Genomic DNA, 13426 nt, shown 5'->3' with positions numbered 1-13426 from the left:
CAACAAAATCACATCAACAGAGACTTTTACATATAAAGTATATGAACTATGCACTCTATGAAGAGGCTACAGATATGAAAAAAACCCTGTAGCTCCAAGTGACCGATACACAAATTTATCAGACAGCCAGGTTATGTACAAAGTATAGGAGCCAAGATTCTGAAGACATAATAATGGTATTGATAGGGATGACCAATGAACCATCAACTTGATATAGGTATTGATGAAGTAACGATCTACTACTGATACTGGTATTGATGAAATAACTATAATCTACTGCTGATATCGGTATTGATGAAGTAACTATAATCTACTGCTGATATTGGTATTGATGAAGTAACTATAATCTACTGTTGATATTGGTATTGATATAGTAGCCATCTACTGCTGATATTGGTATTGATGAAGTAACTATCTACTGTTGATATTGGTATTGATGAAGTAACTATACTTTGATCAGTTCTTAATAGGCGGGAATTATTCGGCTTTTGTGACTGCGCGAGTCAATAAAGTTCCAACTTACGCACGCGTAAATTCACAAAAGCACGCGTCATTCATGCAAAACGCAAGGCGCAGTTCGTGTAGGTGCTGCACTTAGCTGTGTGTACGCCATTCTGTATCAATCCACGATGTTATTAGTCCCGCCTATTAAGAGCTGATCAGAGTATATAATCTATTATATACCTCATATATAGATTCCTGTCATCTGATTGGTTAAAAGTGCAGTCATTGAATTAGCTATGCCCTCCTTTTAACTATTCCCGGGCAATAGTCTTTAAAAGACTATTCCCGGGCATAATCATTTTCACATCGCACGCGGTGTGCGTTCCGATCAAACTCTACGCGCGCGATAGCGTGTTCGCATTGCGCACGCGGCGCCAACGCGCTGCCTGCCAGTTGCGGTGACGCGATCGGTTCATAACGAAAATCTTTCTTTGTAAATTTTACCATGGCCTAATATGAACAATAAAATAGGCCTTTTAACCAATCAGATGACAAAAATCTATATCAATGCGGTATATAAAAGAAATATTGACTGCATTATTCGGGTCATGGTTAAAATTATAGGCCCAAGGTGATCTCAAAACCATGCTATGACCCGAGGCTGCGCCTCGGGTCATAGCATGGTTTTGAGATCACCTTGGGCCTATAATTTTAACCATGCCCCTCATAGCAGTCAATATTTGTATACTGTTGATATCGGTATTGATGAAGTAACTATAATCTACTGCTGATACTGGTATTGATGAAATGAAAGGAGTATTTCGTGATCCTAGCATCCTCTGTTTATGACACTTTTCAGTAGATATCAACGAAAAAAGTTTATTCCCAAAATTTCAGTTGATTCCGATTTTGCGTTTGCGAGTTATGCATACGTTATGTGTATTACACTGCTCCATAGACAATGTGTTGTAATTTCGTACCTGCATTGATGAAGTAACTATCTACTGCTGATATCAGTATTGATGAAGTAAATATAATCTACCACTGATATCGGTATTGATGAAGTAACTATAATCTACTGCTGATATTGGTATTGATGAAGTAACTATAATCTACTGCTGATATCGGTATTGATGAAGTAACTACAGGGTGTCCCAGAATGATTTATACCGAGAAAGATGGAATTATTTAGGTATGAACGGCATTTATATTGGTCATATTGTTTTGCATTTTAAGTTTTGCATATATTTAGCTTTCTCAGATTTTTTAGATTTTAGAAATTGGACGTTTTTAGTAGAAGTTAGAGAGGATTGCGTAAAAATGGTGAATTCCAAGTTTTGACAAAGCAACCTATTTTAAAAATCTGCAAAATTACTAACCGTTCAGCACAAAGTTATGTTATGCAGTATATTGCTGTGTCCTGTTCTTACTTCTACTAAATAGTCGATATCTATCGTTTATTTATGATGTTACGAAGCAATCATTGTATGGAATAAAGGATTTGCTATGCTTGAGTGACCTTAAACTATTCTTTCTTTTGGCGGCAGTTTTGAAGACAATTAGGCCTATTGAGGTGTGTGAGTTTCATCATTTGAAATGCCGGCAGAGGTGGATTTTTCATAAAAGTGTAGAGAAGGTTCGTCCTTAGTGTCACAGCATGCATTTATGTCCACAGTATATGGGCAAACCCAGGATCCTTGAGGAAGTTATATCCTCTCTAATAATGACATTTGTGGGTAGAAATTGTGGTAAAAATCACATTAAAAGTATGTTTTTCAGCCTAAATATCTTATGTCATATTGAAATGTTTCACTTAATCCCATATCAAGAATTGTAAGCTCCACATCTGTGCCAAATTTGGTGTATTTGCTATCAAAGAATGTAGGATTTCTGCAATATATTGCACAGTGCGGCTGGACGATGGTGATAAAGGATCCATGTGTTATGATGCCTTTGCACTGTAAATTACACACATGCAGTTTTCGTCCATTTTCAGTAATAGCAATGTCACGCCAAAACGAATCAAGCTATTTCCATGAAAGTCACAGAATAAGTAGGAGACATGTGTAGTATTGTATTGCACTTATTAAAATTAGATACACTGTTGACTATATATTTTTGATATTTTGTTGAAACACGGTACAAATCATTCTGGGACACCTTGTATAATTCATAACCTCATTAATAAACGTGATGCGTGCGATCCAATCATATTTTATTATTTGTGAAAACGCGAATGCAAATCGAGGTCATTAATATCTCACAATTGACCGCAAAATGCGTAATTGTTCCAATGTCGCACACAATTGACTTCTCGTGCGCGTATTAAGCGTCCAACGAACTCTTGGCGCTGGCTGCCGATATCTGGATCGCGCTACCATATTTGCACAGATTCTGATGCGCACTTTTGTTATTGGTCGTTTTGTTTTAGCCTGATCGATTTTGGGAAAGGGAAGATGTAAAAATTGTTTATTTTTACAAACTTTTGAGGAAAAGTTTATGTTATTTGGTAAAGTTAAAAGATCAAAGTGACGGTTATGAATGAGGTTAATACCTTTGCATCGGTTATATGGCGGGCATTGTGAAAAATCTAAACATTTTGCTTTGGACCTCGGAATATATATTCCTCGGTTCCAAAGGCAAAATGTTTAGATTTTTCACAATGCCTCCAAATAACCGATGCGCAGTTATTAACCTCTAATCAACTGCTGATACTGGTATAGATGAAGTAACTATAATCTACTGCTGATATCGGTATTGATGAAGTAACTATAATCTACTGCTAAAATCGGTATTGATGAAGTAACTATCTAAGCCTATAATCTACTGGTGATATCGGTATTGATGAAGTAATTATAATCAAGCACATTTGGTCAAAAATATGATTTTTGGTCAAAATGTGATTTTTGGTCATAAAAGTGATTTTTGGTCAAAAATGTGATTTTTGGTCAAAAAAGTGATTTTTGGTCAAAAATGTGTTTTTTGGTCAAAAATGTGTGATTTTTGGTCAAAAATTTGATTTTTGGTCATGGCTTGTCACATAAACAACAAAAAAATCACACCAACAGAGACTTTTACATATAAAGTATATGAACTATGCACTCTATGAAGAGGCTACAGATACACAAAAACCCTGTAGCTCCAGGGGAGCGATACACAAATTTATCAGACAGCCAGGTTATGTACAAAGTATAGGAGCCCAGATTCTGAAGACATAATAATGGTATTGATGAAGTGACTATAATCTACTGCTAAAATCGGTATTGATGAAGTAACGATCTACTGCTGATATAGGTATTGATGAAGTAACTATAATCTACTACTGATATTGGTACTGATGAAGTAACTATACTCTACTGATGATATTAGTTGTATGGGCGGAGCCATAGGCGGAGAGCCATACTTTAATTTTGTTTTGCAATATTTGTTCGCACGTTTAAGGGTTTATCTAGCCACTGTGTAGATTGAAAGTTGCAGGGTATATAGTATGTAATCGAATGAAGAAGTAGATAGATTTTCTATAATAATATGTGACCCCTCGGCACAACTGAGCCCGGATGTCGCCAGTGCCACTATTGAGATATGCTCCATCGAACTTAACAATAAACAATAGGAAACAAAGGATTTATTGACTGTTTTATTGATTTTCACTACTTAAATGTCAAGTAGGCCTACTATAGACATGATATACATCATTTTAAAGCAGAATATTTTGGTTGAATATCTCAAAAATGATGATTGGCGACTTCAGGGCTCAGTTGTGCCGAGGGGTCACATATGTGTTCAGGAGAGGAGATATTTAACCAAAAAAACCCACCCAAGTCCGTCAAATGCACGAATAAGAATACGTGTATAGTATAGGCCTATCCACCATTGGGGAATTGCCGCAGCTGATTAGAGTCGTTCATTTCGTGCGGTACATGATTAGAGTCGTTCATTTCGTGCGGTAAATAGCGGGCAATGGGTGTATTTTTTGTTTGCTTTTGTGCTGCTTCGTTAATTTGCTAATTTGTTTGCACATACCTAGTCTTCTACACAGCCAATTTGTGTCGAGCGATCCAAACAAACATGGTTATAGCCACATACAGTCTGGCCCGAGGCACAGACTATCAAGTGTTTGTTTACCAGTGACCTTCAATAAAATCGATACTGTAGTACAAACATGCTATATACAGGGTGTCCCTGAAAGAACTGTATCGTCAGAAACTTAATTGTTTGGGTATTTTAACGCCACAACTAAACAAAACTAAATACTAAATTGTTTACCAAAAGTAATACATTTTATTTAATTAATGACGACACAGCATTCTGTCATCCCTGTCTATAGCCCCGCTCCAAAGGTTTGACCTGATTGTTAAACCGGCGCAAGGCCAGATGTCAGAACTGCAAATCAAATGCAGCAAGGTAGAGGTTGTAATATCGTGCACATAGCTACATATAGGCCTACCATGCTGTGTATAGTGAACAGAGCACGTGTATTTTGCTCACTGGCAATTGATACAAACAGAAGGTATCAATAAATGGGACAGTATGAATGGATCATTGTCGAAGTTTATGTTGTGATGAAGTTTGGAAGTCAACATGTGCGATGATGCCGAGTATTAGGGAACAAACCAAAAGATCAATGACGTCCTATAAACGAGTTTCGTTTAGGGGTGAGGGGTAAAAATACTCGATTACGTTTGTACAAAACCATCGGTCTGAAGAATGTGTCATTATTATTATTATGTCAAAATTTTCAACATTTCATTATTACGTTTCTGGCAGGGAGGGAGGGGTCGGCTGAGAAATGAAACTAGTTACGTTTATAGGACGTCATCGATCTTTTGGTTTGTTCCTTATAGGGTCTACAGGGGTTTTAACAACATGGTGTATCGCCTAAACTTGGTCAGTTGTATTTGTAGTTGATGTTCTTACAGAGCTGAATAGATTTCGGGGTCATCCAAGGTCACCCAGGGTTCATCTGAGGTCAAATGACTAAAAACTGTCATATGGGCACGAAACTTGGTGGGTATAGTCAACACTTAAGAGTAAAATTTTGGAAGGTCATTTCGGGGTCATCCGAGGTCACCTAGGGGCATCTGAGGTCAAATTACTAAAACTGTTATATGGGCACGAAACTTGGTGGGTATAGTCAACATTTAGAGTCAAATTATTGGAAGGTCATTTCGGTGTCATCTGAGGTCACCCAGGGGTCATCTGATGTCAAATTACTAAAAACTGACATAACAGCATGAAATTTGGTGAGTACAGTCAGCATTAAGAGTCAAATGTTTGGAAGGTCATTTTGGGGGTAATCCAAGGTCAGTTAGGGGTCATCTGAGGTCAAATGACTAAAATCTGTCGTATGGGCATGAAACTTGGTGGGTATAGTCAACATTGCTGGGAAACTGTCTATACATACAAAAACTTCCAACACACGGCTCGGGTTGTTTTGGTAAAGCAATACCAACACCTGTTGTGAACTCGACACCATGAGGGGATATCCCATATCCCAACCCGTGCTCTGGGCATCTTGTAAAACATAAACATTACACAGCTGTGCGGCCTATTACATTTCCATATTATTTCCTTCTTTAATCACCCCACACTCCCCATCCACCATCCAGGCTTCGCCCATACAGGGTTCTGAAAAGAAACTCACATCTAAACACAACCACTACCATACCATCACCCAACAACCTTACACACCAACCGCGTATGCCGAAAACCGCGCAACCCGAGAACCGCTCTAGTATTGATGAAGTAACTATCTACTATTCATAACCTCATTAATAAACGCGATGTGTGCGATCCAATTACATTTAGTTATTTGTGAAAACGCTAACGCAAATCGAGGTCATTAATATCTCACAATTGACCGCAAAATGCGTAATTGTTCCAATGTCGCATTACAATTGACCGGCGTTTGCGTTGTTGTTGTGCGTCGAACAAACTGCTTGGCAGCGTTGGCTGCCGATTTGGATTTGCGCGCTACCATATTTGAACAGATTGTGATACGCACTTTTGTTATTGGTCGTCATGTTTTAGCCTGATCGATTTTTGGAAAGGGAAGATATAAAAATCATCTATTTTTATAAACGTTTGAGCAAAATTTTGTGTTATTTTGTAAGGTGAAGAGATTAAAGTGACAGTTATGAATGAGGTTAATAACTTTGCATCGGTAATATAGTCGGGCATTGTGAAAAATCTAAACATTTTGCTTTGGACCTCGGAATATCCCTCGGGCTACGATATTCCTCGGTTCCAAAGGCAAAATGTTTAGATTTTTCACCCTCCAAATAATTCGATGCGCAGTTATTAACCTCTAACTGATACTGGTATTGATGAAGTAACTATAATCTACTGCTGATATCGGTATCGGTGAAATAACTATAATCTACTGCTGATATCGGCATTGATGAAGTAACTATCTACTGCTGATATCAGTATTGATGAAGTAACTATAATCTACCACTGATATCGGTATTGATGAAGTAACTATAATGTACTGCTGATAGCGGTATTTATGAAGTGACTATCAAATGCTGATATTGGTATTGACAAAGTGCTGATATTGGTATTGATGAAGTGATTATAACTATACTGCTGATATAGACATTTATGTAATAACCAACATACAGAATGCTGGGATTGCAGCATGTTTGTTATTCTTAAAAGTCATGCTCAGTGTCATGTCTTAGCAAGGGAAAGGGCAACATTTTATCCATTATTTGACCTATTAACTCTTTCTTGTAGGTTCATATACACAGATTTTAATCAAACAAATGGGACATAACAAAACAGGGCTAGTGTTGGCTCAACCTATATATATCTACCTCACACTTGCTTTAATATTTAAATGCATTTAAGGTTCTCAAATCTAGTGAGGTAGGTAGAATATTGCATAGGTAGAATTGTGTGTATTGGGAACAATTTAATATTCAATGCATTATGCTTGATGCATTATAACACTCCAACCCAAACCGACAAAAACCAAACACAAATACAATAAGATTCAGACAAACAAATATATGTATTAAAACATACTGTGAGCAATTTATTGCTGTTCTCCAAAAACAGACATTCTAGCTATGTAGCATAAAGTACATGACCATTCACCACAAAAACATTTTCACTTTTTGAGATATTGGCAAATTCTCCTCAAAATTATGTTTCACAATGATATATTGCTGTCCATTTTGGTTCTTCAAGGAAAATGAAAAGCAATAAAACTTGTAAAACTTAGTTAAAAAATAAATAGGTTGAAAAATGCATTGTTTTCCAATGTTCATTTAGAGGTTCAACAGACCATTCTATGTAATGGTTCTGCCACATGGCCCCTTTGTGACAAGTAGTTACATAACTGGTTCAACTACAAATGAAGAGCTTAGTTTCAAAACCCCTTACATCCACTTGAGCAATTTTGAGAACACATAAAAAAAATCACTGATATAAGGGGGTTTTCAACAAAAGCAGTTTTTGGTGGGATGCATGGGTAGGATGAGCATCCCGCCAACAAATCTTTTAATTTCACTTTTATTCAATTTCACACATTTTAGCTTGACCAATACATAAAAATGGGGTTCAGTACCCCATTTAAAACCACAGGAACCAGTGCCTGATACTGTGAAGCATATTTTGAAAATGTACAAAAATTACTAGACTTTGATATGTGTAAGGCACCACAACCAAACTGCAATCCCGGTCATAATTGTTCGAACACTTTAACATGGGTACCTCAAATATGCCCCCATTCCCCCTGATCAATGTTGTTGGTTGTTTTTTGGTCATGAACCCTAGAAACATCCAACATTGATTGGTGGGGCAGGGGAGGTTGTAGTAGTAGGAAATGGTTCAGACTTCACGTCAAAGAAAGCGTAAATTTTAATATGTCAAGTATATCAGAAATACGGTCTCAAACAGTCCTACTTTGACACAAGTGTTCGAACGACTTATGTCCGGGATTGTATTGGCGATGTCCAAAAAAAATCATCTAAAATTGGTTTTTAGCTCATATCTTTAAAACGGAAGCAGCTATTACAACCAAATTTGCACGCTTTTATCACAACAATATGTTCTCAGTTTTATAAAATGGGCAGTATTAAATATTATAAATTAAAGGAACGGTCAATGAAAATGTATACCGGACCATAAAAACCATGCAAATTCACATTCTAAGAAAATCTATGTTTAAATGCGCAAGGAGATGTTTTCAAATTCATATCCTTGTAGGTCCTGGTGATCATAAGGATGAATACTAGTAAACATGGTCAATGTATAGTCCACGATTTAGGGATAAATCACAGGAAAATATGAATCATCTTCATGAAACAACATATTAACTTATAGCACAACAAACGGAGTATAGGAGAATCTGCCTGATATACTAAGAAGACACAATAAACTGCGCATAATAGTGACATTTAGCATTTTAGTTGAAAAAATAAAAAGAGTTTGACAACAGTTGCTCTGCAAAGTTATTTGAAAGAAAATTTTCCTGAAATATTTATAACAATTAATAAATAGGAAAAATAAATACTTGGCTTGATTCGAACACGCCTCGTTAATTGCATATCAAGAGCGCTCTAACCGATTGAGCTATTGAAGGCTAGTGGTTTTGGTTTGGTTTTATTCATTGAGAAGTGTCACATTGATCATGTTATTTAAATTGACAAATTGCGCTAAAAAAATTAATTTCTGAAATGATCATATCGGTAATCCATATTGTTGTGAAAATATTGTGTCGATTTGTACACCATAAACCCATAAATTAACGATATACCACCATATTCATAGAATATTAGAAATCACTATGATCAAATCTTTAACAGTAGTGGATTATCGATGGTATACATTGATTTGCGTGTGGTATACCGTTGGCTTATCGTCATGTGCGCATCCTAAAATGCAAAGTCCATACAGTATATTTAAATTTCACGATTAGACTTAGTTTTGGAGCGAGACTGAATGAAGGACTTGCTACATATAGTGCTTATGAAGGAATTCTTTATGATCGTTAACTCGCATAATGGATTTGTTGTATGTTTGAATGATAGATAAATAAATAATTACGTATGCCCAGACCACGTATGATAATTATGTATGTATGTATTGATGATGATGATGATGATGATGATGATGATGATGATGATGATGATGATGATAATGATGATGATGATGATGATGATGATGATGATGATGATGATGATGATGATGATGATGATGATGTGATTTTTGGTCTGTATGACAACTTAAACATTGTCATTATCGTCCCCTCTCATTTACACATGAAATTGCTTTGACACTGTTGAATAAAATAATCAAAAGTAAATGGATATATTTTTACAATTTTTTTTTCATTTTTAATGATGAGTCATTTAGTAACTTTGTCTGAATAAGATGTATTAACATTTTGGATTTTGACATTTACATCAAATTTACATCAAATTTCTTGAAAATGCACGTTGATTGTTTTGTTTTTCACTTTAATATTTGAATTGAGGATAAATTCAAAAACACATTACTCGGGTGTCGCCTCCATCTGTGAATCTCTGGCTTTCTGTTTATATGGGTGAAATGATTGTACTCTACTGATCACGAACCAAAAAGCGTACAGGTTGTGCAGTGGTTTGCTATCTACTGAAGATAAACCCTGCTATCTACTGAAGATAAGTCTTGCCTCTGCGGTAATTCACTTCCAGTGGCTCAATCAGTGATCAATTTAGCACAAAGTTTGGCATTTAATATCGAATATTTATTAAATTGTACACAATTTAAATATATTTGCAATGAAAATGATTTCTTTTAACACTTAATATCAAAATGTGGTCTTTTGTCATAAAAAAAGTACCTAATTTACATTCAAAAAACCTATAATATTCAATATTTATATTGACCGATCCCTAAAATATAAAGATTCCCCATAGAAAATATTATTGTGTATATAAAGTTCTTACTTTCAGGAATAATATCTGAAAAAATCATTAAATTCTACTAAATCATTTTAAATTGGCAGGCAAAACACCCTTGAAAATAGGACAGTTTTCACATAGGTTTACATGGTGTGCGACACATTTTCATTGACCGTTCCCTTAATTTAATCGATATCATGCTGTCCAATTCAGAAAACATGACACATATCATTGTGATAATGTGTGCCAAATTTGGTTGTAATACCTACTTTGGTTTTAAAGATATGAGCCAAAAACCAAATTTAGATGTTATATTTTTGACATCGCAAATACAATCCCGGTCATAATTGTTCGAACACTTTAACATGGGTACCTCAAATATGCCCCCCATTCCCCCTGATCAATGTTGTTGGTTGTTTTTTGGTCATGAACCCCTAGAAACATCCAACATTGATTGGTGGGGCAGGGGGAGGGTTGTAGTAGTAGGAAATGGTTCAGACTTCACGTCAAAGAAAGCGAAATTTTAATATGTCAAGTATATCAGAAATACGGTCTCAAACAGTCCTACTTTGACACAAGTGTTCGAACGACTTATGTCCGGGATTGTGGTTTGGTTTTTGGATCAACCATCCAATTATGCTGCTTTGATGCTTGTTATTAATGAACTATCAATTAATTAATCCAAAGTAATCGTAAATTTGGATCTATTGCCTAAATAGAGTTAGAATACCTTTCTCTCATGATACCCTAAAAACATGATCATGTTTTCAAATAATCAATAAAAACTGTTTTTATGTTAATGGGACGAATAATAATGACCTTTCTTGGCTATCTTGAGATAAAGAATTCAAGGATTCTGAACCAGAAAGCCATAACTCACTATGACCCGCTCTCACAAAATTAGTATAAAGTTCAACACAGCATCACCATTTGCTGAAGACGCTAGTCAGACTAGTGAAAACGTTCCAGGTGAGCAAAAAATAGTGTAGTGTTGAAGTTAAAACTTTAATTCATAGTATAAAGTTGTTTGGCTCCTTGCTTCGGTTTTCAAAAATCAATATTTCCTGCACAATGTCTTATGTTTTCAATTGAATTTTGTTGTGATTAATGGACTGCATCTTCTATAGTGCCCTGGCGACTTTATGCTCATTTTGTGGGAGCAGGTGATTATGAGTTGAGGCTTTCTGACTCTCAACTCTCAAATTATTGTAATTATATCAATAAAAACATTCAGCAAAAATTCAACAAGACAGCAGAACAGGTCGGCTGAAACTTACACTCCTCAAATGGACTTCCTTTTGAAAAAAGAAAAAAAAAATTCAAAAATATTCCTTTGTAACAATGTGGACAATGAATATATGAATACAAAACCCACCCAAGTCCATACTGTGGCCAAATTGAGTTAAGCATGGGAATTTGTTGCTATGCATAGGCCTGTCATATGTATGAAAAATAATTCATCCACTGTGTCTATTGAGCATGTGAAAAATAGCATGTATGAAAGAATAACCCAAGTCAATGATTTGAGTCTTGTAGCACATTGATTGAAATCCAGTATGTATAAAAGTCCGCTTGTAACCAATTCATTGCTGGAGAGTGACTTTTGAAAAAAATTGGGAAAGTGTGTGGTTTATATTACATGGCAGAATGCTTACCAACATTATACATACCCGTGTGCTTTATTTTGTATATCTTACTAGTGGTAATCTCACCCAAACATTGTTGTCTTTGTATATGATTAAAAAAACCACCCAAGTCCAAAATTTAAAATGAACCCCACGAAGTCCCTGAAATGCTAATCGTCATACGTAAAACTTACCATATTGACCAGGTAAATATAACTGAAGGAATTAAGGTTACACAAAGAGGCGTATAAAAAGCGTATAAAAAGGCGTATAAAGTTGTTCTCTAAAACAGAGTTTTCTCAGTAATCAAATATCTCAGCGAGTGAAATGTTGGTGCATTGGATGTAGCTTAACATTTTTGTGTGTGTTATATACAAATTATTAGAATAAATTTGAAAATCCTTCGTTTAAAGCATTTTTACCCACCATGTTCACAAGCTCAAAAACACGTTCCATGAGGTTTTTTCAAATGTCGCTCCATATAAATCCACACCGAAGCGATTGTTTTCTTCTTTTTAGTATTGTATTACAAATCGATCAAAGAAATAATGTTGCCATGGGGAAGAACCAAATGCAGTACCGATTAAATTTTAAAAGCCCGTTTTGGGGGAAAATTTTGGACAATTTGCTTGAGAAAAAGCTGGTTTGTGAAATTATCGATATCTTGATTACGAGGCGTTAATTTAGACATCTGAATACCTACATTATTTCTCAACATTCTGCCAATTGCTATTCCATTTGATTTTCACTCCAAATTGAAGCTAGTTTTGCAAAAAACGAGGTTTTCCTCCATCAGTTCGTTCAAAATTTCAGCGCCGACATGCATGTTTATTCTAAGAGCCATAATGCGGACGCGATTGTAATCATGTAAATTATTGCATCCAATTATAGTTATCATCCGCTTTGAGAACAGTCAATTGCGTAAGCTGTTCTATGGCCGAGTGGATAGAGCGTTGGACTGGGATTCTAGTATGAACTATTTTTGTGGGTTCGAGTCTCTGTGTGGCTGAATTTTCTTTTTTTCTTCTCTTTTCTCATTTTTACTTCCTTTCTTTCCTCTTTTCTTTCTCCCTTTCTTTTTCATTTCTTTTTTTTTCATTTCTTTCTTTCTTTCTTTTTCGTTCATTTTCTTTCTCTCTTTCTTTCTCTTTTCACTATTTCTTTATTCTTTCTTGCTCCTTTCTTTTTAGTTTTATTTGATTGATTCGCTGAGTGCAGTGAATCGTGATTGATTGTTTTTCACTTTATATAATTCAGAAATGTGTAGGCCTGCTAAGTCTGTCTTGTTGATTTTAGAAAATTCCGAAAACGGCTTGTGCCACCCCCCCGGCATCCGAGCTCCGGGCACGAGCTAAGCCAAGTTTCATAGCCTTTTCATGTCTTGATCGTGGATCGATATTCTATTGTAAGTAGGCCTACGTCCCGGTACAGCTCAACTTACCGTACTTTGCCTAACCAGACAGT

This window comes from Amphiura filiformis, chromosome 15 (genome assembly GCF_039555335.1).
Source record: "Amphiura filiformis chromosome 15, Afil_fr2py, whole genome shotgun sequence".
Taxonomy (NCBI): Eukaryota; Metazoa; Echinodermata; class Ophiuroidea; order Amphilepidida; family Amphiuridae; genus Amphiura; species Amphiura filiformis.
The sequence above is the reverse complement of the archived record's forward strand: the minus strand, read 5'-3'. Positions refer to the sequence as shown.